Source organism: Piliocolobus tephrosceles, unplaced genomic scaffold (genome assembly GCF_002776525.5).
Source record: "Piliocolobus tephrosceles isolate RC106 unplaced genomic scaffold, ASM277652v3 unscaffolded_36238, whole genome shotgun sequence".
Classification (NCBI taxonomy): Eukaryota; Metazoa; Chordata; class Mammalia; order Primates; family Cercopithecidae; genus Piliocolobus; species Piliocolobus tephrosceles.
The window spans coordinates 1-5,510 of record NW_022320130.1 but is presented as its reverse complement, the minus strand read 5'-3'; the positions used below and the strand labels follow the sequence as shown (position 1 = coordinate 5,510).

Here is a 5,510-nt window from a genome sequence, read left to right as displayed (position 1 = left end):
TCCTGAGTAGCTGGGATTATAGGCATACCCAGCTAACTTTTTTTTTTTGGTGGTGGTGGTTGGGTATTTCTTTTGGCGGTGGTGGTCGGGTATTTTTTTCTTGGTGGTGGTGGTGGGTATTTTTTGTAGAAATGAGTTCTCAACATGTTGTCCAGGCTGGTCTCCAACTCCTGGGCTCATGCCATCCTCCCACCTTTGCCTCTCAAAAAGTGCTGGGATTACAGGTGTGAGCCACCATACCCAGCTATGTATTTTATTTCTGTAAGTTCTGTTTCATCCATTTTCCCTTCAGATCTTCCTCATCATTCCTGGTGGTCTTACTGCTCACTCAGTTTTATGAGTCCATCTTTTTTTATATATTAGGTTTATTTCACATGTAACTATTTTCTCCCAATTCTAATATTTGAAGTCCGTGTTTTGCATCTGATAATTCCAAAACCTGCAGTCTTTGGGAAACATATGATTCATTGTTTCTGACAATTCTGAAATATGTTGGGTTGACTACTTGAATGCTATGATGTCACTGAATTCATTGTTACCTGCTTTTAATCTCTGGGAATCCTACAGGCTTACGTTAGAGATGCTTTCCTACAAATGTATCTGTGTCTGCTTCTGATGAGAGCTGTGGACACAACTAACAGGAGACCACTTTACCACCGTGCATAATCCTGACATCCTGTTGGATTCTCTTGGAGAATATCAGGATTATACAAGGTTCTCAAATTTGGCTGCCCAACCTTGTTCATTTATACACAGAAGACTAGACTGCTCAGTGTAGGTGGTGACTCACTTCCTCCTACCCGGAGAAAAACAAAACAGATCTCTCATCTGAATGTGATCACAGAAGAGGAAACTCTGAAGGTGAGTAACTGGAGGTTCTGGGCAGCAGGGAAAGACAGGTATCTTTCCTGACCACAGAAATAGGTCAGAAGCTGCCCTAAAGGCTGTGTGCTCCAGGATTTCACTATTTAGCTCGACTACCAGTCCCTCCCTGAGAGTGAACAGAAGCTTCTCAGAGCACCATGTTGTCTTTAAGCCACAAATTCTTGCTAAAAGTCATGGTCATGGCAAACAAGCTATGGCTTTGGAAGACTTTCTTGGCAATGTCCTAGAATTAAAGTTACAGCCTGTGTTTCATGTTAACTAAAGAGGAAAGCAGCCTCACCAACATCCTTCTGCCCCATGGCTTACTCTCAGCTCCTCTTGATTGGGCCTTGGGCTGCCAGACTGTCTGGTTTTAATCCTTGCTCTGCCACCTGTGACCTTGGACAAGTTACCTTCGGTTACCTTCAGTTACCTCATCTACAAGATGCAGATATTAGTAATACCCTCTTTTTAAGTTCTTAAGAGGATCGAAAGAGTTAACAAAAAGTAACAAATAAAAAGGCTTGGTAAGTATAGGTCCAGAGGGCAAAAAAAGGAAAAATAAATCAATAAAGAAATAAAGAAATAAATAAAAAGACTAGTGCCTAGCACAGAAAAGTTCATTGGGAATTAATTCTATAACATGAACTCAATTTTGCAAAACTTCAAAGTACATAAAACTTTTACCTTACTAGGGTATACATATCAATAATAAATTGACAACTGTAGCCATGTTTGCCTACAGTAAATATAACAAAGACTAAACAAGCTGATACTAAATCATTAAGCGATTATCAGTTAGTATCTTTAATTTTCTTATACTTCTATATTTTCTATAGATCATCTTTATAACAAGAAGAAAACAAACCAAATGAAAATGAATTGAATTCTCTCAAAAAGAATTAAGTCAAGACAGGAAGAAGGCTCACAAAGTAATAGAAAATATCTCTTATGGTTTACGTAAAATTCTTAACAAAAGTACCTTCTTTGCTCCAAGCTGCACTCTGGCTTTGCCTTTGAGTCAGGTGGCATTTCTTTGCACGATGACCGGTTCTATTGAGTAGGCACTGCAGCAGCCCTACGGGAAGAACAAAACATCCTTAGGACACAGCAGCATTCCTGATTCCCACTTGAGAAGGCCTAGCAAGATGGCATATACCTCAACAGCAGCAGATCAGTGTTAAAACATCTGGCGACAAGAGGAAAAAGTAAAATTGGACCATTTCCAGAATCTCACAAAACCAACAAACTGACGTTCTAGGTGCCCAACCATGAGCAAATTAGAACCTTAAATAAAGGTCACTCTTAATGCCGATCCCAGCATAGATTCACACCAAGTACAATCTCATTTTACTGGTTGACCTTTTTCATTCTTGAAAGTAGGAGCTATGAAAATAAAAAAATACAATAAAATAAAAAACACCAAAATTTCTTTAAGAGAACCTTCTACTTACAACCTAACTTCCCATAATCGAAACACTGTATTGAGGGTGAAAATTGGATGTTATAAGAAAATAATCACCTGTTTTCTGAGAAGTTCCATACATAATGCTCCTCCACCCAATAGATACCTTGAAAAGAAAAAAAGAAACAGAAAAAATTATCACGAGAATTATTCCTGCTTGAACAATTTCGACGTGCCCTATAGTGTCTACTATAGACCATTCACCTTAATAATTGTTCTCATGACATTATTCAATAATAAAATGAGGGAAAGAAGTCCTCTTCACTCCCTTCTCCTGGAGAATCCAAGCCAGTGTCTCTCCCACTTGCTTTCCCCAAATTCTGGGACTTTTGAAAGTAACAGTTTAATGGAAGGGAAAGAAAATCTACAAGATAAACTCTCTAAAACATTAAACTCGGGTAAAGAATCAGGGGATTAAAAATGTTTATTCTTTGTGTATTTCATTTCTGAAACATAGAAATCTATCTCCCACTGCTTAAATCTGTCACTGGACTGAGAGAGTATTGTATAGAATGTGCACTCACTGATTGAACAGAATTAGAACATCCAGGCACTCACTGAGATTTTGCTTCCACAACCACTCAAAGTCTAGTCATTAGTTAATGAGTTAACACCACACTTGATCTTCACATTTTGGAAATTCTGACGGTAGACAGGGACTTGTTTTGGGAAAGGAAGTATACAGTAGACATTGTTCCCCATTACCCAGCCACCACCACCTTTCCTTTAAAGTACCCCCACTCTTCCTTTAAGGCTGCAGAGTCTCAGAAAGTGGGAAGAAAGGAAGTTTCTGTGTTTTCAGATTAAAAGAAAGTACATTTGTACAACCACATAATACCTATGCAAAGGGTTGTTGAAATCTAAACACAAGAAAGAAATAGTTCTAGCACCTCCATCAAAAGTAAGGTAAGTAAACTTTTCTTAATACACAGTGTCAGCAGCAGCGACACGGGAAAGTGGTCGACTCTACTACTGTTTTAAATTACCTTCATTTTGTCAATATGTGTTCCACATTCTTAATGCTCTTTGTCGCCAAAGGGTTCCTGCTGAATGTTGAGACAGTTCAAGAACACCAGAAGAAAAAATTCTTAATAATCCAAGTAAGGGTCATCTAAGATAATATGCCATATATACAGACACAGTCATATTTTCAACTTTAAAAAAGTTCAGTTGTCAAAGTTGTACAGCAAACACTATCCTAAGCTTAGCCTCTTCAGGCATTTGATTTATAATCACTGTAAAGAAAAGCCAGTCACAAAATGCCACGTTTTGTATGAGTCTATTGATATGAAATGTCCAGGACAGGCAAATCTACAGAGATAGAAATTAGATCAGAGTTTGCCAGGATGAAGGGTAGGGGAGAGAGGTACGTGACTGCTGATGGGTACGGGGTTTCTTTTTAGGGAGATGAAAATGTTCTCAAATTAGGCGGTGGTAATGGTTGCATAACTCTGAATATACTAAAAACCACTGAACTGTACGCTTGAAGGGTGAGGCTTATCACATAAAAACTGTATCACAATAAAGCTGTCAGTTTGAAAAATGTTTGGCTATGTCAAGAAATAAAGAAATAGGGTCCTAACTAGAAGATATGGGATATAAAATACATGGAACAAAACTGCTCAATAATCTCACTAGAATCATACAATGTTTAAGTTTTACCCTGACTAAAATCGCAAGCTTTGTGTTTTATTGATATTTCACATGTTTTACTTCTTCCTAAGTCAGCCAATAATTCCTCCTCCTCACTTAATAGTGGACTACAAAGACCAAGCCATTTTGATTCTGCCGCCAATGGGCTTTCACATTTCGTTCTTCCTTCCATACCCATGACTACCAAACCCATATAGGTTCTCCACACTTCACTCTAAGACAACAGCGTGGCCCTCAAACTACCGTCACTCTCTTCAAGCTCTGTGAGGACAATGTGTCTCATATTCTCTTCTGCTGCCACCAGATTTATTCTAAGACAGCTTCTTTGCTGTTACTCCCCTGTTTCTCAACCAGTTACATAGATAGATGAATATCCAGGCATAACAGTTGACTTATCAGAAAAAAGAAAAAAAAAGATCTGTCACCAATCCATGGAACTGTTTGAGTACAAGATATTACGCCAGCACGATTTCCTACAAACCTTCGACATGAATCCTATCCTCCTTGTTTTATAGCTCCAACTGGTCTCCTACACTCTGAATCCCTCATTCTCTTTCCTAGACACCTGATTGTGTTTACCTATTACCTACATAAATAATTATCCTTCAACTTCCACCAGCTGATCAAACCCCACTCACATTTCATGACCCAGCTGGGATCCCACCTACTTCATGAAGAGTAACTCTTTGCAGCAGCTTTAAACCTCAGAGAAATTAAGCCCATGCTTAGCTTTTCTTTTTCTTTCTTTTTAGATGAAGTTTACCTTTGTCACCCAGGCTGGAGTGCAGTGGTGCAATCTCAACTCACTGCAACCTCTGCCTCCCGAGTTTAAGCGATTCTCCTGCCCCAGCCTCCCGAGTAGCTGGAATTACAGTTATGCGCCACCACATCTGGCTAATTTTTTGTATTTTTGATGGAGATGGGGTTTTGCATCTTGGCCAGGCTGGTCTCGAACTCTTGACCTCAAGGGATCCACCCACCTCGGCCTCCCAAATCCTGGGATTACAGGTGTGAGCCACCACGCACAGCCAAAGGTTCTATTTCTTAAGTTTGGTGTTGGGCATGTGGACGTATGATTTAATGTTTTAAATAAGAAAGAAACCTTCCTGGTGATTTTGTGTTTTGTTTTTGTTTTAGGCCTGTGTGCTCCATTCACTCCCCCATATGAATCCGTAAAGAAGTAGCCATTAGCAACTTCAGTCAATATATACCGGCTTCATACTTCAGGAAGACAACCCAGTTGACAACCACAACAGTTTCTACGATAACAAAAGTGAGAGAAAATACTGACATTAGGGTCATTTCAAGAAAGTTCAATCATAAGATATATCCCCAAGCAAAAATATACACAAAAAGCTAAGTTCAAAGCTTTTGGAAAACTACTACCATCCTTAGAGTAAGTACAGCCAAGTATTGTTTTATGCCTTTTTTTTCATCAAAATACCTCATATAGCCATAGATTTTAAACCATCACATCCTATCTAGATTCCATATTAGATCATTAACATTTCTTCTAGATTCCACTATT

General features: G+C 38.8%; 1 long non-coding RNA gene across 1 annotated transcript; it reads right to left on the bottom strand.

The window, feature by feature from the left end:
• Window positions 1–203: 203 nt before the first annotated feature.
• On the bottom strand, window positions 204–4,832 carry LOC113222899. The gene is made up of 4 exons (XR_003308565.1): window positions 3,316–4,832; window positions 2,387–2,435; window positions 1,847–1,942; window positions 204–1,263 (listed from the first exon to the last, which is right to left on the bottom strand). It is a non-coding gene; the product is annotated as an uncharacterized LOC113222899 (long non-coding RNA).
• Window positions 4,833–5,510: the final 678 nt, after the last annotated feature.